Source organism: Vanessa atalanta, chromosome 15 (genome assembly GCF_905147765.1).
Source record: "Vanessa atalanta chromosome 15, ilVanAtal1.2, whole genome shotgun sequence".
In the NCBI taxonomy this organism is placed as follows: Eukaryota; Metazoa; Arthropoda; class Insecta; order Lepidoptera; family Nymphalidae; genus Vanessa; species Vanessa atalanta.
Window position 1 is genome coordinate 10564956 of NC_061885.1, and position 26739 is coordinate 10591694.

At 32.5% G+C, this 26739-nt stretch overlaps 1 protein-coding gene across 1 annotated transcript in view; it reads right to left on the minus strand.

The window, feature by feature from the left end:
* LOC125069195 (tRNA dimethylallyltransferase) overlaps positions 1–26739 on the minus strand; it is a 242937-nt gene that overhangs the window by 139701 nt on the left and 76497 nt on the right. The window lies entirely within an intron of this gene.

Genomic DNA, 26739 nt, shown 5'->3' on the forward strand with positions numbered 1-26739 from the left:
CACGAGGCCTAATTCCCCATCCGACTACCTATATCATAAAAAAATATATATATTTATAAATATTTAGCACCTATTTCAAGGATATTATAAGTACCTGTTTTTATAAAAGGTGGAATATTCAGAACTTATTAATAATATTTGATACATTATGTAAGTTTCTAATCTACAAATAAAAGAAACCGTTTAAGCTGATTGTTACGAATCTTAGAATGATTATTATAGTCCAAGGCTTCTTAAGGTTACAGGTCTAAGAAGCAAAAGGTCACTCATACATTTTCTGAACAATCAGATTCAATATTAATATCTTTCTAGAATCGATCCATATGATAAACCAAGAGGTACAGAAAATATTAATAATAAAAACAAAAAAACAAACTCAATTAGAACCTAAGAATCTAAACCGATTAAAAACAACTTCTAAAAAGCCAAGCGAGATAAAAGATTAACAACATGCTAAAATAGAAAGAAACAAAACATACGAAATCATAAAGAAATTAAGATCAACTACGAACGAAATTGTATTGAGAGTAATAGAGAATTTAAATGTAAGTCATAACACACAGCATTGACAATTAAAACACCACACAATATTAAACGTGACCACATTATCTAAAGGGCAAGAATAGGTCCCGAAGGTATTACACGGGAATAACAAAGGCAAGTTCTCTTTAAACGATCCGATGTGACAATTATGCAAATAAGCTTAAAATGTATGAAATATATGTAATAGGGCCGCGACGACTCTGAACCACTGAATGATGTCACGGTGCTAAATATTCATGAAGCTATTGAAATTAAAGTTAAGATTAAGTGGGAATATTAATATTAGGAGCGTTTAGCTGGAAAGAGACCTGCGCGTCGACGCGATGGAACCGTTTCGAAGTATGCTTAAATGTATGTATTACGGATACCGTGTTTATAGGTTCAACTTATTGTGTGCATAAGGTTGTATTTATTTTTGGACATAAGAACACGGTAAGCCAGATGTAATCATGTCAAACGTATAGAATCGTTTTCACGTAGATGATAATATGAACATATACTCTATTCCAACCATAACAGGAAAAAAGCCAAATAAACAAAATTTAACAGCAAATTGACGCGATATCATTGCTCGAGAGCTTGATTAATCTATGATATTCACTATGGATATGCGAAAAAAAATTGAACGTCGACGAAACTGTTATCGGAATTTTGGAAGTAAAATTAAATTGGAAATAAGTGGTTAGGTGCAATAGTGTTATACTATAAATAAAGATATATTAATCATAAACTCTTAGTAGTGCACAATATAGCAGATGAATTAGCAAATCGCATGAAATACATGAATCTAATGATTTTTATCTTTTTTCCAACTTCCATTGGAATAGGCTATAGATGAAAATACGTTTCCATTTAAAAAAAAAACTAGTAATGCTTTTATTACAATAACACCTTCTATAATAATTCTTCCACCCCTTTTGTAATGTCGGCCTTTTTACGATATATATCTTTGTGTTGTAAAATAAATACATTAGTAACCCAGGGCCATTCTACTTACTGTTACTGTGATGAGATAAATGCCTCCAGTCTGTTTCAAATAATAATACAATGAAATATAACAATGATTGAAAAATATGACATTTAAAAAAAAATCCCATTGAGCTTCTTTCGCCGTTTCTTCTCAAGTCCGAGGTGTTTATTTCCGAATTGTTGGTAGATTTTTGACAATTAATAAGCAACAATTCTATATTGAATAAGATTTTTGACTTTGGCCAACGAATTGACAGTTCTTCATAATCGAATCGAAAATCGTTGCCTTTCTGTCGAGTACTTATTCTAGAGAGCCGAGATGGCCCAGTAGTTAGAAAGCGTGCATTTTAGCCGATGATTTCGGGTTCAAAACCAGGCAGGCACCACTGTATTATCATGTGCTTAATTTGTGATTAAAATTCATCTCGTGCTCGGCGGTGAAGGAAAAAGTCGTGAGGAAACCTGCATGTGTCTAATTTCTACGAAATTCTGTCACATGTGTATTCCACCAACCCGCATTGGAGCAGCGTGGTGGAATATGTTCCAAACCTTATATATGTAATGCACTTATTCTAAAAACGTAACGTTAGCGTTCGGTTAAAGGTGGATCAGAACAAAATCGGGATCGTTTCCTAACTTATACGTTACAAATAAGTAAAGGCGGTCCTCAGTTACGTTTTAGCCTAGGTTAATTTTTATGATGAATAGTCTCAGTTGGATCGGAATAGAATCGAAACGTACATATATGTTAGTAGAATAATTACCGTTATATGTTTGTAGAATTATACCCAAGTATTGAATATCATTTTTGTATACGAAGTCACAGTATTATGTTTTAATTGAATTAGATTTACCTAACATAGTGAAATACACAGTGACAAACACAAAAACACTTTTACTTAATAGGTAGGGGCAAATAGGTCACCTGTTAGTAAGTGGTCACCACCGCTCATAGATTGGCGCTGTTACAAATGTTACTTCGCCAATGCGCCACCAACCTTGGAAACTATCTGTCTGTAGTAACATTGGATCACCCTTCAAACCGGAACACCACAATATAATATGAACATATGACCTATGACTATCTTACAACCGTAACTTAACATTTGATATATATTTATTTTTAGCTTAAGATCACGACAGATACAGCCCTGAAACATCGGGTGAAATAAAAAATTTAATCGCGCTGGAAACACAAATAAAGCTAGCTATTTCGTGTTACTATACGAACGTACAACTATCATGCTATTTTGCCGAACCTTCCTCCCAGGCTGAATGTCAAATTTCATAATAATCAGCTCATTGGCTTGGTAGTGAGGTAACAATCTAAATAAATTTTGGATAACCAAATTATTGTACACTATAAACCACAAACGTTTTGTGAAATGTCATATTTAAAGTGACATCAAAAGCATATATCCCTGTAGGTCGGTTTTCAAAATTTCACGATTGAGATACGACGTGATTTGTTCTAGAATAGGACTTCTGCTGTCATAATATTAAAGTTCAATGGCAAAGCGGTGTCTGATTCTAATGTATGTGTATCTACTTTCTCGCTTACTTTATCTAGCCAATAAAAATCACAAATCATTTTTCACCGCTACTGGTAAATTTTTAAAATTTACTTGAGACCTTAGAAAAAGAAAATAATTTTCTAAATCGATTCATGAATGACGGAGCAACATATAAAATGAAAATTACAACTGATTTGATAACCTCCTTCTTTTATTGAAGTCGGTTAGCAAAATATTTAAAGTAATGTACGTAAAACGAAATAAAATTTATCGGTTTTGCGCAAATGAACCCAGTAATACATACGAAAAAATCTTAATGAACCAGAGATACGGTATCGCGGGTCAGACGGTTGCATAAATACAAAAATATGGGTCTTCCGACTCGCCGACAAGATCAAATAAGTCACCTTGCTTAATTTATATACTTATAATCAACTAGCGATGCCTCGTGGTTTCATCGCTTCACCGATACCTATAAAACTGTGTGATTTCATTGTTTCGCATAGAACCACCTAAGTCACTTTTGTATCTAAAAATATAACAAACACAATAGTGTTTTCCTGTGTCCACTTAGCAATCGAAATATTAAAAAAAAAAAGAAATTGGAAATGGCTTATATATATTTAGATTTAATCAAATTATATATATAGTCTTATTTAAATCATACATATGGGCCAGTTGACGATAAATGGACCCCAATCTTCAACAATCTTTGGAAATCCTTCGGAACTGAGATGTTACGTCCTTCGTACACGCGGGCTCATTCGTTCTTCAAACCGGAATACAAAAATACAAAGTATTGCTCTTTAAATCGAAGTGAATACAAATTAATTGATAAAAACATTAAAACTAAAAACCCATGTTTGATATGAGCGTACTACGGTAACCATTAAACAAATAGGGAAAAAAAAACGATTAGAATTGCAAAATAAGTTGTTTGTGTAATTATAAAATATGCAAACTTAACAATAGTTTATCTTTTATATATTATCATCTGTGTGTTTTATTGTATTGATTGAACAAAAAAATGTCCGTCACGGGACATTGCCTTGGAAATCGATGGTTATTTAAAGTAATTGATAATTAAAGGAAGCCAATAAATATAGAATAAAACAAATGAAAACAAAGAGTTCCGTTACTAAAATATATGTATATATTATACTCGTACACACACACACACGTGGGAGAAGAAAGAGAGAGCATCATGCCATCACGGTTTTTGATTATGTTATCGGTGGCAAACGAGCAGGGGGCTTACGTGATGGAAAGTGACTACCACCGCCCATGGACATCTGGAACACCGGAGGGCTTGCTAATACGTTACCCCCAAGGCACACCAATAGTTTTTCACTTATATAAACTAAACATACAATTTGTTTACAACGTTACCAATCAGATCATAGCTATGAAACACTGTCTCATAAAACATATAGTATTGATGAATACGACCTCAATCGATCATGAACAATATCATGTTCACTAACAGACACGACAACTATTACAAGTATGAATGTTGGAATACAAAAACATAACAGAACCACGACTGTTAAATCTATACTAATATTAAAAATGCGAATGTAATTCTGTCTGTCTGTTTGTTTAAATTTGGTATAAAGCAAGCTGACGACCAAACCCTAAAACGATTGATGTCACGGGCGATAACTGATTAAATATAATTTTAAAGTTACAAATAATAATAAATTAACTTAAAGTTCAAATTGTTTTACATCCGTTACTATTGTTTCCTTTTTTAAATTTAAGTTAGACAGGCATCCTCACAAATGCCACCTTATGTTTAGTGATGTACCGCCATTGTAGAACCACGAGCCATAGGAACTCTGGTGTTAGTAATAAGACTGGCTCAAACCGAAACACAAAAATACTAAACATGCTATTTGGCGGTAGAATACGAGACCTATTATACCTAACCTAACCTACGCAGATGGGCTTGCATAAAACTCTACATCCAAAATTTGAAGATTACTAATATTTCACGTATAATTCAAATTCGATTGAAGTGAAATCGCGGTCCTCGGCTAGTATAACAAAATCCTCACCTCCGAATCGACCTTATTACTTCTCATACACAACGATTATTTCTCATATACTCGCAATTAGAATATCTATAGTAATTATGCATTTAATCAGAAGGGCAAGGGTCTGTTTTAATTTACTTTGGCCTCAAATTTAATTTTAACGGTTTCAAAGCGAATTAATCGTAAATTAGGTACAGTTGAGCTGTTTGTGAAGGGAATTATGTCGAACTTTGAAGGTAATAATAATAATGATGAAGTGAGCATTTTGTCATGATTCGGCCGATTTTTTTTTAAATTTTCCATCGTATGGATTTAATTAGGTCAAATATGTAAATAGTGGTTAGATCGCGTGCACCTTAACCGATGATTGCGGGTTCAAACCCAGGCAAGAACTACTGAATTTTCATGTGCTTAATTTGCGTTTCTGATTCATCTCGTGCTCGGCGGTGAAGGAAAACATCGTGAGGAAACCTGTGTGTGTCTAATTTCAACAAAATTCTGCCACATGTGAATCCTACAACCCGCATTGGAGCAACGTGGTTGAATATGCTCCAAAAACCTTCTCCTCAAAGGGAGAGGAGGCCTTTATCCCAGCAGTGGGAAATTTACAGGCTGCTAATATAAAGGAAGAGGGATGAGATTTGTGAAATACTTTGACAAACTGCTTGTGTTTATCCTTGCGATTGTGTATTCCCTGTTTATGTTGTCGTTACCATATCATCCATAAGCTACTCACCACTTACTGTACTTCGGTTAAAAGATGTGTCTGGGAAAATCAGACTGACTTTTGCATGCTGTGAGACAGATTAACAGTAATGCAGAATATTTCACGTGAGTTCGTCGCAGTCGCAAAAATACAAGACAAGGTATGGACGAGGAACACTTATAAATGTAGATCAGATTGACAGATTGACTTGTAGTTTGGTAGTCAATTCGTTCGAGACAAAGAACTCTTCAAACGGGAACACAACAATACTATTGCTGTTTCGCGGTAGAATAACTGATGAATGGCTGGTACACACCCAGACGAGCTTGCCCTATCCCTATATCTAGAAAAGTTAGCTTGAACTTTTTCTAAATTACTTTCATTGCGCGTACTTAGTAGCCGAAGTTTAAATTAAATATTATATCCACGAGATGACTGTTCACGACTGAGAACAAAATTCTAGCAAAATCGTCTTAATATATTTCTTAAGCTTATACGTAGAGCTTGTAAGATAAAATATATTATTTTATTATTATCCCCTAAAGTCTTAATTTTTCTGGAAACATGATCAATAGTACACATCATTAGACATAAGAATTACAAACATTAGCGAGATAAATACGTAAGGATAATTATTTCGCTGTATATATGTGTATATGCTCTCTCTAAATTAAATTAAAGTATTATAGTATAATAATAATATAAACACTTTTTTATATATCTACTATGTATATGTTATGTAAGCAGATACATACAATGATAGAAGTCATAAAAACCTTTTGTATGATATAATGATTTATAACATATATGTATAATGATTTTTTCTTACAAAGATTACATCGTATGTAATATTATATGAGAAAAAAATACATACAAATAAATTCATACACAATCAGTATTTTTTAAATTAAGAACGCAATCAATAAAACATATGTCTCTACGTCCGTAATGATATATTGCGCAGAAAGAATTCACCTTGACCATCCACTTATCATGACCTATTGCGGTAGGACGAGGCGGACCACTTAAACTGACCCGTGCTCCCATACGTTCTGATGCGCAATAAGTGTCTAATAATACCTAAATTTTGAAGACCGTCTGTTATGTGTAGTTTACCGTTGAACGGAGACCAATTTATTTTGGTCGACATCGTCAAGTGCATCCATTTTGCATGGGCAACTCATCGCTTTATTTTTGAAAGCAACGAATCGTTTTTTTTTGGTACTTTTATTTGACATTGCAGATTACTGACGTGAGTGCCGTTTTGTTTATGATAAGACTTTTTAATTAAATACAAAAATCTTAACTGATATTATCAATGTAAAAACGAATTCATTTGTTTATTACGATATAACTTTACCTTACCATCAATTTAAATTTGTAAAGCTTTCTTTACCATTTTTGTAGTTGCCATGTTAATTGAGTACCACTATGTAACATGTATTTTCGTTTAAATTCAGTTTAATCAACAGTTAATGTGCTTGATGTGATCTCCTATAATTGAAGGAGCACATACATCTTAAAACATTATTGCACAATGTAATGTATTCGTAAATGTATCCTTAGTATCCTTGGAGATCCTTCATATTTACTAATTGAGGATATTCAAAATTTTACTTATTGGACTTTCTCCAAGCCCATCTGAGTAGGTACTCACCCATCAGATATTCTACCGCCAAACAACAGTACTCAGTATTGTTGTGTTCCGGTTTGAAGGGTGCTTAAACCAGGACAGGCACAGGGGACATAAAATCTTAGTTGTGTATGGCGTATCTGCGATGTATGGAGTGGTTAATATTCCTTACAGCGTCATTGTCTATGAGCGATGGTGACCACATACCATCAGGCACATTTGCTCATGCACCTTCCTACATATATGATAATGAAAAAAAGTAAATAAAATTTGCATACAGGGATACCAAAATACATAGGATGGAACACGCACACACACAAACGGAAACTATTGGAGAGTAAAATCTTTTTTTTTTTTCAATCAATTATAAATCAAAGCAAAAGTTGCGAAACAGCAGAATTGAATCCGTTACCCCTCAGGAATAACGTCCAAGGCATCAATTACACCGTATTCAATCGTCTGATGCGACAAATAATTTTTTTCTTTCATTATTGTATTATAAGTAATTTTTGTAAAGGAATTTTTGGATTTAGCATTTACCAAACTTCAATTCCAATTTAAAGTGACCGTCTTTTAGTTGTGATAAGATATTTCCCATGTAACATAGGATGGGGTAACACACTGTTCTTCTAAGTAAGAGTTACTTGTGCGTTATAATCTCTCTGGACAGTTCAACTAGTCCTTACCTATATTCGGTTAAGTTATCACGAATATGACATAAATCATCACGATCAACTTAAGAATCTGACTTCTTAAACATATATACACTGAGTGACAAGTACAAATACAGAAAAAGAGACTAGAAAAGAGTAACTTTCAATTTGGTCAGGTATTACAGCAATATTTTATATGTGTGTGTGATGACGTGTGATTAAATTTGCAATCTAGGAACATTTTTGGTTACGTAACAGCGCGAGACTACAGACAGAATTATAATACTGTATTATGTCTTACGAAATATAATATGCCGAGAGACAACCTTGTCCTATTATTATATTGAAGGCTTTTTTGTATTTATGTCTAAATAATATTTAATTATTAATGATTTTGGTAAAATACCATTATAAAAGAATTCTAGTTATTATAACAATACTAAGAATATTTAAGTATATGAATATTTATTAAAAAAAAAACAAATACTGAAGCGAAGTTTAAAAGATTAGTTATTTTCATGATTCATCCCCATATCGTGTCTGTTCTATGTCGTATAAAATAAAGATACTAAGATAATAATTGTCCCGAAAAGCAATAGAATTCAGCTTGGCAACAGTATATATGAGGAAACCGGAACGCTCGGCATAATATTCAAATTATCTTTTACTGCCGAGATTCTTTTGGTATTTGATTTCGTTTACTAAAACTATGTTGATACAAATGAGAAAGTCACTCTTGTCCTGACACGCCTTAATGCCTCAAGCTATCACAAACCAAGACGAAGACTAAGAATCCACGTCAAAATTAATCAAGTTGTCTTTTTAAATAAAATATTCAATATAGCAAATGTCTAGTCTAGTGCCGTATGACTGTAAGCATCACATCTTTAATTGTTATATCCTGTTCAAGTTAGCTTGATCTTTTTGACAGACGGGCTAGTGATGAGAAACATAAAATATAACATATATAACAGTCGATGGAACGATGGAATGCGTAATTCAAATTAGATTTTTTTTTTTATTTTTTTTTCTAAAAAGAGTTATACCAACTAAAAGAACCCCCGTTCGTAACAATAACTTAACAATGATTAATAAGGATTTTTGTTATCGATATTTGTAGCAGTTACTGCCTGTTATTCGCGTCCCTACCGTACCGATGTAACATTGTACAAGCGTCTATTACTTTCAGTGTTTCTATTTAAAATTTACTTTGAAGCAATAATATATATTATAGAAAAAGTCTTAAAATTTTCGGATAACGCTTAAATCTTTAGGAATTTTTGTATTATATGTATTTTTTTAAATATTTTTAAAATGTTTAAAATCATTAAATTAAGAAAATAATATGTTCGTCATTGCAAAGTTACGTCGATCAGACAAAAGTACATTTGTCAAAAAGATCAAGCTATCTTGTACAGGGTATAAGTAAAAGTTGTAAATAAACTAAAACTCTTACTTACATATATAATTACATACATTACATTAGCAGCCTGTAAATTTCCCACTGCTGGGCTAAAGGCCTCCTCTCACTTTGAGGAGAAGGTTTGGAGCATATTCCAGCACGCTGCTCCAATGCGGGTTGGTGGAATACACATGTGGCAGAATTTAGTTGAAATTAGACACATGCCGGTTTCCTCACGATGTTTTCCTTCACCGCCGATCACGAGATGAATTTTAAACACAAATTAAGCATATATAATTCAGTGGTGCCTGCCTGGGTTTGAACCCGAAATCATCGGTTAAGATGCACGCGTTCTAACCACTGGGCCATCTCGGCTCTCATATATAATAGATTGCTATTATATCATTTTCAACAGTTTTTCAGTGAACATCAAGACGCTTTGTTACCTCGAATCTCCGTCATTTATAAACGAATTTAGCAAATTATTTTTTAGTTTGGGAGGGTATACTTCCCGTTTGATCTGATTTTAATTTGAGGAAAAAATACCTCCTCAGGGTGCAAAGTGTGGGATCAAATTCGTATTTTCTCAGTATATTTTGAAGTCAGATGTTTTTTCGTTAAAATTTTACATTAAAAATACCTTAACACGATTCTAAATTCAAATAAACTGAATGTTTGTTTATATATTATTCTGTTTATTTTTTTTTTGCTCGACGTTTTTAAGTCGTATCGTATCTGTTGTCGTTAAGATTTGTCCAAGCCGAATTATAAATAATTATCAAAGACAAAGAAAAACAGCCACTCTCATGGGAGAGCATTCTTTTTTTTTATCTCGCTGGAAAAACGCATTATGCGTTTCACCCAATTGGAAGTCGGGGCGTATGTGGAACTCGCCAGTGTCCAGGAAGCCGAGTGTACCCCGGGATATCAGAACGCCCATTAAAAATCAAGCGATACCCTCTCCGTCTCTTGGAAGGGCGCCATGGAATCGCTTTCGCATGCCACCGTGAGAAGGGGGGAAGCCTAACTTACCGTATAATATATTCTAAGGGATACTCACCTCTCATATTTCACTCACTGATTACTCTCTCATATTCAAATACAACACGACCCTGAGACCATTGCCAATTTGCCAATTCTGGGCTGCTTTTGATTATTCCTCGAATTTTGATCGATCTGACCCAGGCTTTGAATCAAGACGCGGCCTTTGACCTTTATAAGCTAGTCACTAGACCAACGAGGCGACGTAACTTATGGATTTGCTTATATATGTTGTTCTTTGTTAAACAATGCTCTATCTTGTTCTCTCGAATGTCCAATCAATGGTGGCTAAAAGAGATAGACAGGATTTAACTGAAAACCCGTTTAAAACTTTTGTAAAGACCGTTGATTAAAACAATAACTATGATCTAGATAGATGACAGAGTGTTTAGTGTGAGCAGTCTTGGTAGGTACCACCAACTAATCGTATATTCTACCATCAAAAAGCAAAACTTGGTATTGTTGTCTTCCGGTTTGAATTGTGAGTGAGCCAGTGCAACTACTACACAAGGATCATTACATGTGGTTAAAAACCTTTCGGTGCCCAGGTGAGACTACCTGCCCAAAAATATAGCAATGTTCAGGATAATTAAAGTTGTAATCACCTATTATTATAATCATAAAACTGAATCATTGTTAACTCAACGTCTGACGGATACGACAATATTGTAAACATAATTACGAACTGAACAGGATTTGTCCATATTTAACAAACGTTGGGCGTTTATGAACTTTAGCCTAAATTTTATTGATATTCGAAACAATCGAAACGCGTTCATTACGTAACTTTGATGCTAGCAGTACGTTACTGTAAATTCAAAATGGCGCGCAACGTTCAACATATTTTAAACATAATCGTAGCACGCTTGTGTTCGTATGTAATCGTAATTTATAAAATTACGTGATTCATTTTATTTTAGTGACAAATTTCGATCGAGTCTTATAATAAATTTAAGTATATTTTTAGTCATATATATACTGACAGATAATCATTGACAATCTTATCGTGTAATAAGACAGATTGATTCGTTATCGTTAGCGAAAATTAATGTTTAAAAAAAAAAAAGCCATTATTTATAGGAACTGCTATGTTCCTATAAATAATGGCATAAAGGATCGCGTGAATCTTAATCGATTAATCGGTTTGTATAATTAATCTCTTGCTCGGTAAACGAAAACCTAGTGAGGAAACCTGTATGTGTTTATATTCTGCCATATGTGTTTCCACCAACTTACATTTTAGCATCTTGGAATTAGCTCTAAACCTTTTCCTCAAAGCAAGAGGAAACCATAATCCATTTTGAGGACATACACAGGGCGTTACTCAACTTACTTGTATAGAAATATCATTCATAAAAAAAAACCAACACGTAAAAATATGTACTCAAAATAGATATTCTTGATACTTGACTCAGAAACTACAATATAATTCATGTCTATTTCATAGCAATTAAAAACAAAATATAACCTAATTGAAATAATAACTAAAACGCGCAATATTGATAACCTCTCGCGACGAATTCGTGTCACGTGTTAAATCCTACGTTATCCGATAGCGTTGGAAAAATTGCACGCACATAGCTAGGTATTAACATGTTTTATTGTTGTTGCTAACCGTACGAGGCGCGGCAGAGTTTAAGCGAGTCGACAAGCGATTTTGAAATAATTAATATTCGCGATATTTATAGACGCCGTAAATTTGTTAAATACGTTATTGTCGTATATGTTTCGTAAAATTTCAAGGTCGACTTCGAGAGCAGCGTTATAATAAGTAACGAAGTAAATAAAACAAAACATTTGTTAAAAATCCATTCATAAAAAAATAAGAATACAAAAAACAACTATATTTGGATCTTAATGATATATAGATACTTGTATGTACATAATAATTAAAAAAATCGGGATCAAAGATTTAATTATTATATTTTTCGAAATAAATCCGAATTATTCACATTATTTAATACGGTGTGATGATTAAATTAATACTTAAATCGTCATCATCATTTCGATATTACAAATTCATCCGCTAACAAATCGACAGCGACTGGCATTTAAAAATTTACAGATAACAGATATCTGCCAAGGCCATCCACTTATCACTACGATTTTATACTATGACACACATTAAAACAGAAGTTGTACTACATTCAAACTATATTATATTTTTATTATACCCTCCATTTACAGCAACATATAACTTAATGCTATAATTTTACGGTAATTTTTCGAACGGCGTAGGTTTCGTGCGAAATATAGAAGTATTCAATACGATAGACAGTTCCTTATCGAATGTTAAAGTAAAGTCAAACGGGTTTCTGTATAATTGAGTTTCCGATAACACGTATCGTCATTGACAAAATTATAACGAAAAATTCAAGTTTAAACATGGCCGCGGTGTTTTACGCAATTTTCTAATGTTATGTATATTAAAATAAAAAAATAGCTAAAAAATATTCTCTGTAAGGAAACAAGTGTGCAATTTTAGGCACCATGATATTCTAATGTAAGTTGGTGGATATTTATTTATATATCAAATCACACATTAATATCTCAATTACAAGTTACACATAGCATTTCCAGATACAAATTTAAAAGTAACAAAAAATATAAATTAATTTAAAACAAATTGCGTAAATTTATAGTTTTAAATTGTTATAAATCATTTAAAAAATATCATCATAATGAGAACAATAAAAATATAAATATAATAGATACACAATATAATTACACTAGCTTCTCGTCCCGGCATCATACGGGTACAATAGGCGTCTGTATAAAACCTTTTTATTTAAAAAGCAAACATAAAAAGAAAAATTGTTGTTTTTTTTTATAGATAGGAAAGTTCAAGTTCTCGGCTTTTCTCTACTATGATATGCATTTATATATATAGAAGAACCATAAACATAGCGGGTTTATACAACCCGCTATGTTTCTTTCGCCGGTTCTTCTCAGTTCCGAGGTGTTTAATTCCGAACCGTTGGTAGATTTATTTAATATCAATAAGAAAATGTAGCACTTCCATATTGAATTTGACTTTGTCATAAACCATTCTCTGGAATCATTTTGTTTAATCGTGAAAACCGCATTGAAATCCGTTGCGAAGCTTAAAAGATCTAATTGTACAGACGGTGCGAAGCGTCTTTGTTTTATACTATATTTAGATTCAGGATACAAATATATAATTCTATATGAATTTTGCCAACATTTACATGTTTCTTAAAAATTACCGAACATCAAGAGTAACAGGAAATCGTTCTTAAACAACAAAGTTATACCTACTTATATAAATTTATTTCAATATTAAAATAATACGTTCGAGAGCAAATTATGTAAAATCATACAGCAATAATAATTTGCGTAAAAATTATTTAGTTATGGCACGTAAACATCGCACCTCCGAGCACGCACCTTCGCACGCAGGTACGAGTACGCGTGCGTGCAAGCACTCACATAAATGATCAACTGAAGATCGAACGATTGATCTATGATAGACAATTTAAAACATTAAGCTATACACAGAGTATAAATGTTTTATTAAACCTTATTTATCGACCTTATACAACTTATTAAGCCACTACATAAAAGGATTTAAAAAAATAGCGAGAAGTATGTTTTTGGTGTTCGTTTTAATAATGTCGCATTGTCTTACACATTACAAAAGCATACAACTCACGCTTCTCGTTTCAATATAAAACCTTTTTTCAATATAGAACTTCACACTTAGCGTAACGCTTGCTTATTGATTGTCAAAAATCAACCAACGCTTCGGCAATATAATCAACTTGCACTTAAAAACCGTCGAAAGAAATTCAAATTTTATGTTGCTTTAATAGATTTTAATTAAAAACACACTTTTCTTACTATTTACTGAAAAAAACTTTTATGTTATTAAGTACATAGAAAAAATTATGAAAAATATTTAACAACAGTAATTGTTTAAGTACCCGCAAAATTTATAAAATTTCATAGCACACGAACCTTCATCCTATTCAATTATATCCCTTCGATTGTTGAATTAAAAAAAAATATATTTTCTTAGAGTTTAAGCATATCTGTACCTCGTTCCATCAAAATTGATTTAGTAATGAAAGCGTAACAGACAGACAAAATTACTTTTATATTTATATAATTTAGTATAGATTATACTGCATTAGAATATTTATATTATAAATATAAAACCTTGAGTATTTACGTGAAAGATTGCATTTTTTACGTAAATACGTGTGTAGTGTATATTAGTTTCGATTGGATTAGATTTTAACTTTTTTTTTTAAATAGTCCGTAGTTTCTAGTTACTACTAACGAATCAGTTTCTGTAATTAAAGTCTTGATAACCGTGACAATCCAATGGTGGGCCGCTTTCTCGTGTTTGTACATAATTACAATTGTCTGAAAATTTAATTCGGATGTTAACAATCAAGTATTCGTTTTAACTAAAACATATAAAAGGTGACATTTTAGAAATCTAATCAAAAAAGCGTTTATCGCGTTCTATAAATTCGAAATTCGAATTTCAAATTAAACATATTTTTTTTCTGTGCAAAATCAATAAAGAACTGGATGAATAGTTGAAATATAACGAAGATAAAAAAAACACATAAATAACTTTTTCACTTCGATAAGTCTATTTCCTGACATTAACTTAAAACCACATTAGTTATCTACGTACAGACATATATTTATTACCATATCGATTTTATTTATTAACAGATAGTACTGAAGTAGGAGCGATCCAGCAAGTGTAGTGGCATAATGCGTTCGGGCGTTTGCCGCTCACTGTGGGCGATGACGTCATCTGATATGAATGAAAGAGGCGCCCACGCACACAGTGATACAAATTAATGCGGAATGCACACTATAAACAAATAAACAAAATTAAATTTGAAGATTTATGATAAAAATAAATTAATTTGTACAGTACAGTGCCGCAAGTTCGAACTAGACAGCGTCGGCCCCGTCCAGATTAACCAAAGACCGGATCTACCGTCATTTGAATAAAAGAGTAACTAGTGAGTTTTTTACCGGTTTTTTTCGGCAGAATCTACATTCCGAGGAGGTGGTTTACGTTCGATTAACATGATAATCTCTTATAATTACGATTCGAAGGTGCTTGTAAGAGTTGATTTGATTACAAATTTTTAAATTTAAATTTATTAGCAAAATTTAATTAGATAAATAAACAGTTTTTTCGGTAAAATTAAAAACGAAGTATCATAATAAAGAGAGATATATGTATCTATGTTCATTTTGTTTAAAATCTTATATATTGTATGTATTTATTTAATAAATTATGTACTTCGAATATTTTACACTAGTGTGCAACTGACATTAATTCACGCACATTTACATGTATAGTAATATTTACACGGTGTGAGTAATTTCATTGGGCGTATTTGAACCTAGTGCTGTGAGCATTTTTAATGAATGACATTACATCACGGCGTCATAAGACTGCAAAATCTAGTAGACCGTTGGAGTTTTTTATTAAAGTTTACGTTTTAGCGAAAAATTATATTTTTTTTAAGTTACCTTCATCTATAATTAGCTACTATAGATTGATAATTTTTTTTGTTTTAATTTGCCAGTACTAAAAATGTTTAACAAAAGAAAAAATTAATATATCAAATATTACAAGGCAAACAGACGTGTAATTTCAGAGCGACAATAATTATTTATTAACTTAATATTTAAATAATATGTTATCTCATAGTGATCTTTCTCATATATGCGTAAAGTACATATGTACCATGAACATTTTGAATTTTATTTATTTGGCCGCGTACTCTATGGGTTCTCTCGGCATCTCAGTAACCATACGAATGACAACCTACAATTTAAACTTTCAATCTAGAGGATAAATTCTATACAAACTTTCATCCCCCATTTAACCCCCTTGAGAGGAGAATTTGATGAAACATAACTCTTTCTTAATGCTTACCTATAAATACATAAATAATTTCTATGCAAATTTTCTTGCTTCTCGACCAAGCGGTTAAGACAACATTGTATCAGTCAGTCAGTTTTAAAATGTTACTAAATAGATTTAACGCTTTAAAACCTACGTTACATATAAATTAGTAACGTTGGAAAATAACATGTTATTTTTTTAATTAAGAGGTATCTAATCTTCGATCAGACATCTCATTAAGATCTTTTTAAAGCAACGATATTCGAATAGATAAGAAACGGCAATCAAGTTACGTTAAACATAATACACTAGATTTCGTCGTTATAACAAATAGGTTTTATAGAATTCTGTTACAAAATTAAAATGTATAACTTTCAATACAGTTTGCACAATAATGCTCTTGCTATGGTGAAATTTTTAATCGTCTTACATGATTAAATTAAATGAAAAGCTATCGCCGTTTCGGAATGTAGATTCTACCGAAAATAACCGGCAAGAATCTCAGTAATTACATAGATAATTAAATGATTACTTATTCCGTATGGAAATCCACGAATACTATTTTTATTTAACTTATATGATAATATTTGCATTCTTATTAAAATTGATAATAGGTAGGCGGAAAGGCAAATTACCACCTGATTTTAAATGGTCACCTCATAGACAATTGTGCTGTAAAAAATATTAAGCAATCGCCCATGGAGAACTTTGAAAATTAAGAATTTATATCCGTTGTCTTTGAAAATTACCACAAAAAAAAAAAAACACTTTTCGTTCAACTATAAAATCGATATATTTCAGATGTGCCACTTTTGTTTTCGATCTTCATTTTATCTATGGATACAGGAATTGACCAATCAGAATAACTAACATACGTGACATTTAACAATTTGTACTTATTCGGCTTTTTGGTAATTAAATCACGAATTCATAAAATTAAAACAGAAGTGGCACAAAAACACACTTTTCAAAAGTATTTTAGTTCTATTCAGTCACGAAGACGCGCACACGACCCCCCATCTAAAAAAACTACACATACAATTTAAAAACAAAGGTAATCATATAATCCAATTTGTCGTCAGCCAACTTACTTGCGTCTAATGTTTCGCTAACCATGGAATCTGATAGATGTTCCTGAAATTACTCAAGCTAACCTTTACGTATACTAAATATTGATGTTTTGGGGGTATCGGTAGGTGGTAATCAGACGAACTTAGACTAGGAACTATTATCGAAAGTATATAATATAATTGTTGTAATATTTTATGTGCTCATTGATAAGATTCACAGCCTACCCGAAGTATACTTGGTAACTATATATTCTTAAAAATATCAAATTAGAATTCTGATTGGCTAAATTAACTTTTAAATTGATAACTGTTTCTATAAAAGCCACAGCCAACCTACGCTTTTATCTCTCGGTAGGCGCGTTAGCGACGACATGGTAACCATTTCAAAAGCCAAGATCTTATAAATGATTAGACGAAAACAAGATGACAGATAGGGCATATATAATAATTAACCATCCCGTCATAATTAAACCCTAAGCTATTCGCTAATAAACATTGTACAATCTATCTTTGTCAAGTTACTGATGACAGAATGAGAAATCAGTGTATATATAACTCACCTGCCGTTTCAGGCCGTAAACTTGTAATATTTGATGTCAGATTTTAAATTAACATGGTTATTTTAATCACTAACAGTATTTAAAACGGTTATCTACGAATGTCTTCTTCACGAGACTACGTCCATCAAATAAAAATAAAAAACATGGTAAATATCCAGTTTTAAACACTGTTAGTAATATTTAATGTCATTTCTAAGTTTCTCTTGATTCTATGTCCGGAGACGGCAGGCACGCAATACTAATCGCGTGCTACAAGTTTATGAGCCTTTTTATTTCCCTTAACATAAGGGAGGCTCGACGTAATGGGGCACGAGTTGGGACTAAATTTGATTTAAGGATGTGACAGAAGAAAATTTCCACTGATATATATGTTTATTGTTATTTATTCTATGGACAATTTGATAGTGGAACAGCGAATAGACGACAATTGGTATTAAGAGGTCCCGTCAAACATAAATATTGGCAATGCTATGCGTTCGAGATATACAATAAGATACGAGAACAAGCGAGTCTTAACCAAAGATTGTGGGTTTTGAAATCGGGTGAACTGTTTTTATGTACTCCATTTTTGTTTACATCTCTCGTACAGAGTTAAAGAAAAACATCGTGTAACGCACATGTATACATATACATCTGTCGAATGAAATTCTACAAGATGAGTATTATTGAACCCGCATTGGATTCACTTGGTTGATTTCCAAACTTCATCACCAAGAGACTTTTGTCCATCAGTGGGACATTAACAGACTGCAACAAACTGACTGTAAGCTTATATATACGTTGCCAATTGCGAGACTTGAAGTGTTATTGGTTGTTAAATTGCACTTTTAGGGTTGTTATTATTTGATTGGCTGACACAAGTGCACATCCTCAAATATAAAATATAATCAAGGTACTATGACGTTTGAGACTCAACAGATAATAATCAAGATATGACAGAACAAATGGCTGTCTGGAAGAATTTATTTTGTTTACGAAGAAAAGAAAAACACGAAAGCCGCCGGTCACCTTTGTGCAGAATTTCAAGGGCTTTCGGCAAACATCTCCTGACACAACATTATTTAGCGGTATTATATTGATGGGAGCTATTTAGAGGAATGATTTCTCCTATCAGGTTTTATAGATTGTAGTGATATGTGCGGATATTTTCTCAGCTACAGGTCACTTACTTATATGTTATTTATTTGACCATCAAATAGATTTATTGTATTCGTATTATTGAGTTTTGACATGAAAGCGTAATGCAGTGTTTAACGCGCTAAATCAGTTTAAATAAAAGTCTTATTAGATCACATTTTCCTGATTTTCCTGATCACATCTCCAACAATTTCAAAAGAGAAGACAACTGAGATCTAAATTTTGGCAAAAGCCAAATCTAATACGAACTTAGTTTCATAAAATATGTTTTCATTTGTTTTCCGTAAATATCTCCCAAGTCTTTTCTTACTTATAAGAGCGAAAAATATTTATAAAAAGATAAACTCAATAAGAAAAACCTTATCTAAATACAAATTTTGAAGCCAAATCTTTAGACTAACATTTAACACTACATGACGATTGGAAAGTGCTATTATGAGTATACTACAAGTAACTATAGAGATACAAATAATTATATGTATATACAATAATTGCTAATTCAATTTTCAAGAGAGGTGTATAGGATTTTTATGAATCTTGGTGGTAGGGTTTTGTGCAAGCTCATCTGCGTAGTTACCACCCACTCATCAGATATTCTACCGCCAAATAACAGTACTCTGTATTGTTGTGTTCCGGTTAGAAGGGTGAGTGAGCCAGTGTAATCACAGGCACAAGGGACATAACATCTTAGTTCCCAAGGTCGGTGGCGTATTGGCGGTGTAAGGATTGGTTAATATTTCTTACTGGGCCATTTTCTATGGGCGGTGGTGACCACTTATCATCAGGTGTCCCATTTGCTCGTCCGCCAACAAATGGCATAAAAAAAAGAGTACATTTCCTCTAAATGAGTCCAAACCAACCTTAGATGTCCAATGAGATTATGTAATCGCTATGAATATAAAAGATGATTCGTTAAATATTATGTTCATTTAAGATAATATTAAATCACCTAGGTATAATTGACTTAGGTGCTCGGTCACACGAGAAAGTGAAGGCGCCCACAGCCGCCCACGAACGGAGCTTCAGTTCGCTACGTCCTAAATATTAAGAACAGAATGTCTGTTTGTTATCATTCTCGTTGATAGATTAATATCATGTTTGTGGTTTATATAATTATTGTTCTATTTTTAAAATTAACGATCATAACGCCTTCATTTATAAGTACTGTGTAGGGGGCGATTAGTTACACAATGTTGTGTCTTCTTTTTTCGAAAGTTCTTTGTTTAATGAGGACAAAGGGAGAAATCAGAGTTCCAATTACTTACAACACTTACAAGAAGGACCAAAGAGTTTGTCTATATTATCATAATAGTTGGCGAGACAACTTAAATTATAAATATCAATTAGGTACATGAAAATTCACTCGTACTTGCCCGATTTAAACCAACTATCTTCAGCTAAGATTCACATCGTCAGTGTTAAGGAAAATAGGTTTACCGCGGTTTGACGCTTAATCGTTTTTTCCTTTTCACTGACACGTTCTAACCATTAGGCAATCTTGGTTCATAATTTACTGGCTAAGATACATAAATGCGCTAAAGAGTTCATAAATAACAAGAACTCTTACAGTTGGAACGACAAAAAAAGTTGGAAAGGCAATTAACATGACAATTAACAAAACAATGGTTGACAAATTATCGTCAAACGCGGAAGTTCAGCCGCGATAGAACACCGCTTCCTGAGGCCGTGTGTATGGGAATATGAGTATTATCCAGTGCATGTTATCGTACGATTGGATGTTTTGGTGCTTATCTCAGTGGGAATGTATCGAAATCGTACGTGTTTGTGTAAGTTACGCGTCAGCACAGAGTCAGTAACTCCTTTGTAGGCCAGCGTATTATGTTAACAGACAACTTCAACAAAACAATTGAATATAATTTTCCTTCAGTTTGTAGTGTAGACGCCAAACTATATTAACATTATAAATACGAAAGTAACTCATTGCCAAACTACTGCACCGTATTTGATGAAGTTTTGTATGAAGCAGGTTTGAACTCTAAGAGTATTTTGTATACCGGCCGACCCCTAAAACGGGAGTGAAGCCGCGTGCCACAGCTAGCACAATATATATACATATCGTATCGTATCATTTTACTTATTAATAAAGTGTAACCTTGCGAAAACAGCTTATGTCGCTAGTGAAAATATAAACTAGTTAAGTTAATTTTCAATCACTTTCGTTACAATATCAGTGAGTTTAACGAATCTTTAATATGCTAGTATTTTCGCGTAGAAATGATCATTACCTGGCTACATCATATACATATACTATGCTAATTTGAAAAAGTAACCACCATTTCTGTTGCTGTACTTAAGTTCAGTTATTTTCGTTATCAAGCGCAAGGATTTTATTTTAAGTTTTACTACAAAGGACCTTTGAATTTTTAGTTTAACCGACTGGGATTTGCGTTTGACATACATTTATAGAATATAGATTTGTATATAATAAGATGTGACGATAGTGATATGTTCTTAACTTACTTCAAAAATTCAATGCAGACAAAATTTTGAACTTAGTTTTTATTTTTTAAAATTCCGATAAAAACCTACGAGACCGTTACGGGATGTGTTCGTGATATGGCTTATCATCGAAATTAATTAAGTGGTTTCCAAGTGATCGGAGCGCAACAGACACAACGAAAAAAAAGAAAATATAATTTTGAAACATATTATCGTCGTACATATAACAAGTTCTATACGTATCAACAAAATCAAAATATACTTAATCCAAAAAGTTTTTATTTGTCATTTTATAAGACTTTAGTACCTTATCATATGTATGCATATAATATGTAGAGTTTAATAAGAAGATTCGGCAACATGTTTTTTAAATATTTTTAAATTCATATTATGTAGGCAATGTGCATCTGATGGTAATCATCACCATAGAACTAAGACACCATAGAATACATACAGTGTCAAGCCCTGTAAAAATACTAACTTTTTACCTTTGAGTTGAAATTACACTGGTTCACTAAAGTTTTACACTAGTGCTGTTTAGTGATAGGTAAACTATGGTAAGCTATGTGCGGAAAATACCTAGACGGGCTTGCACAATACTACAACAAGTGAAAAGAAACACAGTGATTGCTTTATGCCTCCTACCTGAAAATTAAATAATATTAACCCCGAGTCGGAAATAAATAAATAATCAGTGATCACACAATACATATTTAAGGCCAATTTTGTCACAAATAAGAAAAAAAAAATATTCACACATACACCAATCAAAAACATTATATTAAAACAAATATTTATCGTTCACATTCAACTTGCAAATGCTTTTTACAAATACCGACGCGTCTGTAATCCGCCATATTTGATTTTACAGTGACGTCATAAACCTACATCATCGTAAATCGACTGTACGTCTTTCACAACGCGACATACGTTGAAATCGATCGCGTACACTACATAGCCATAACTATTGTATATGTACGTATAAACATACAAAAAAAATTACGAAACAAGCTTTGTTATAAAATTTCCCGTCCACGCTGATAACCGTTGAGGAGTTCTAGAATCTGGGCATGCTTGCAATTAAATGCTTTGTCATCGAAACTAAATCAACAATTAAATAAACTAAAGGAAGTCGATCTATTTAAGCAACATTTGACCGAACAAAGGAACGTTGCAAGTTACAATAAAAACAATAAAAAAACAGCGATATGTCGTAGGACACCCAGTTGGAACAAAGTTGTTTTCGTTATATATTCTGTATTAAATAACAGACCCAGTGAAATTAATTAATAAAAATTGAAATAAAATTGTTGTCAAATATTCCAGTGTGAATTAATAAAATAAGTTTAAATAAAGTTACATTAAATAGCATAAGAAAGAGACAAAGAAAAAGAGAGCAAAAGGTCAAATAAAGATTTTTTCCTTACGTGACCATTCCTGAGAGTCCACTCTACTCTCACACTGTAAGAGAATTTTGTTCCAAAAATTTGTGAATTATGAAAATACAAATCAATTCGAACAATGCATAAAACTAAATTTGACCATGAGCGTACAATATTCACTTCATTTATCGGTCACACGGTGTACCGCGTTACCTGAGTTCCCCGTGCCCCATAACTCAAGGAGGTAGGTCATGGCTGGCGAAGGGCGAACCTGTTCTACTGACCTCCAGACGAAACGAAACGATGTACAATATGAATTGTTCAAGTAATATTCTGCGGATTGAATGCTGAATGTTTTTTATTTTGGTTGATTTAAATTATTTTCAATGATAACAATTTAAAGTTTTAAGATTTAAGTTTTAGCGATGTAATACTACTTGCTTGAGTGGTTTATTATATTGTGTAAAGGGTAAATAAAGATTTCGAACTTTATTGTATTGCCTTTTATATTTATATAAAGATATATTATATTCATGATAAAATAGGGACTTAGTATCAGTTGATATCTAGGCTGAGTATAAGCAAACATAATTGTAATTGATTGACATACTCTGTAACTACTGAGCAGGTTTTCTTGCCGGTTCTTCTCGTTAGAATCTACTTTCCGAACTGGTGATAGCTTTACTAATTCTACACTGTAACATGACGATCCAAAACTTGAGTTTTGTGATTATCACTCACCATCAGGTGAAACGTTTGCCAGTCTGCCTACATTCTTTAAATAACAAAAAAAGTATATATATCATTTTATTTAATAACAGCCCGTGTACCTGGGTAGTTGTTGGGTGATACCTTCACCCACTTTCTTTATCTTTGATCCTCCACGCTTTCCATTGCTTATTGTTTATACATCTCATTGCCAAATTTTTGCAACACACTGAGTTGTCATGAAGTTTTAATTTATCGTCAAGCTTGAGTTTTCTGAATTCTTGAATCGGATTTGAATCGCATCAATTCGTTCGTTCCACTAAACCATAACATAGGTTCCATACGAGACGAAATCTTTTGAGTATCTCGCCCTTCAGACAAGGTCTTTATCCTATTCAGTAATGGGATAAAACCAATTGAACCAAAGATGAAAGAAAGAAGACCACTATTATAATAAATGCCCCACGACTAAACCACTAAGCCGTATCAATCGTAATTAAATTCGACATAGGCGTAATTTAATGTAGAAGACCTGATAAAGATACAGGCATAAAATTTACAATATTAACGGGAAAATACGGGTAATACCCAAAAATACTTTTAATGCGAGCGACGTCCTTAGTAATTAAATCATTTTGCATGTGTCGCAACTGTATACTTAGAAGAAGTTCAAGCTGTTTGAACAAGGACATCGAGTTTTTGTCTAGACCGAACTTGCAAACTAGGTTAAGTTTACAATTATCTGTTGCTAATGGGAATTACGACTAATGTAACTTTAATTATTATGTATTTTATGAAGATGATTTATGATCTCAAGCAGGTACATTCATAGTTCATCTTAAGAGGCCATGCAGGAGTAGTTGCCTAGGCAAAGAAAGCGGAGCGTCAGTTGTCAGTGATATGTTGAGTCAACGTCACAGCAATAACTTACGGAGAGAGAGGCTTATACCCAATAGTGGGATGATAGTGATGATTTTAATAATAAAAAGCCAAATATATTTTATAAGTATTTTTTTTCAAATTTTGATTTCTTCTGTACAATTTCCCTAAGAGTGGACTAAGGTCTGAAAACTAGTAAATTTGGAACTTCTTATTCAATTGTAAAAATATTCAACGCTACAATTTTATTACATACATATACTACGTTATATAATACTATATTCAGATACGTCGTATTGCATAAATAGTACAAAGTATAAATTTATTTTCCTTATGCACTTCAAATAAGTATTGCTTTTCGGAGAACGGTCTGAATGGAATGCGGATTTGGTAGGTAAAGTTATCGGAGCAAAGGTAAACGTTTGTAAATTATCGTTCCAACTTTGATTTGGAAACTTAGGTAAGAATAATCTGCCTAACTTAAAGCTACTTATAGCATTTGTTATTACTGTTTTCTATGTTGTCTTGAGTCTGGGTGTTTGTGGTACCGTCGTTACTTCTGATTTTCCATAACATATACATTGGGATCAAATAGTAACGACCGATGAAATAAAAGATCTTCCAACGAAATATATTTCAGGCAACATTACTATTTCTGGAAAGAAATCAAGAAGTCTTGCTGTCTTCCTACTGCCCAATAGGAATACAGCAAGTCTTTTAGAGAAAATCAATTTCAGAAAGTGTTTGGTCTTACGAAAGAATTTAAAGTATTACTGGTAAATAATTTAATGAATTTTTATATAGCTTATGTTTGTCTACAATTATAAATTAAGTTCTTAACAAGATGCAAGCTATTATAGAACCTTATATTTTTTATTTCCATATTGAAGTTAAACGACGTTGAATGACATGTCGTTATAAATAACAGGATCTAACCTTTGAGTATGTATATACCTATAGACAGTCAAAGTAGAGAATGCGTCGAAAAATATAGTGTCCAACGCTTGGCCACTAAGTACACGTAAGGCAGTATAACGTTTGGCGAGTGTCAAGCGTAGCTGACACACACACCAAGATAATAAAGTTGGCTCGATTTTCAGTCCTTTCGTAGTGCGACACTATACCTAGATGTATAAAAAATCCAAGTATCTAAAATATATTACTAAACGCAAAACTAAACTACAATAGCCTTAAAATTTATTTTATCATTTGCAATATTTTTTTAATGCCTATATTCGTAAATAGGGATCTTGATATTTTACAATTCGAATTATCCGTTTCAAAGTAGTATAACAAAAACGATTTTTTGATATAATACAAAACACAGAAACTACTTATACGAATAAAATATTTAATTGATACTTTTAAATTAATAGTATTGCGAAAAAAAATATATTGTATCCGGTAAAGTCAGGGTCAGCCGTTAGTCAAATTTGAACACAAGGATGATTTCAAGGTAAGGCGTATTAAAACAAAGGTGTAGTACACTGGAAATGACGTTAGCAGAATTCTAGAATATACTGTTACTATTTCAACAAATTATACCATTTTTACTTTGGATACAATTACAAAAGAAATGTAACACAAATTTGAACTATATTAAAACAATATAAGAGTTTACAATTGAATGGAAAAAGTCGTAGTTACGTCATTTCGAATTGGGGGCTGTAACGAAATTTGTTTGGCATAAAAATGTAAGAATGGTAGAATTTTTGCAATGGGAGCAGCGTCGAACAATACCCGGTGTAAGGTTACGAAGTATGCTAGGGCGTAAGCGGTTTTGAAACAATAGTTGCTAGCCGCTTTCTTGTTAATAATAAAGCAAAAAATAAACACTCATTCCTTGATTTGAAGATTTATTTCGACTCAAATCTTGAAGGCATCACGTCGCTTGTTTAGTAAAGACAATTACTGTAAGCATAGTTCTTTGATGGTCTCGTAGTAACGAAATATATTAGTAGGTTAATTGCCATACCCAAAAATAAGTGTAACGCTCGGTGAGGGGGATTTTTTTTTAATTCGTGGAATTATTAATCAGTCAATGTTCATGCGATATAGTTTAATTTGTAAGTGACTAAAGTAATATTCTATTAATTGAGTCTCGCTCGTTATTTCCGACAATATCCCGAACCAGTGGT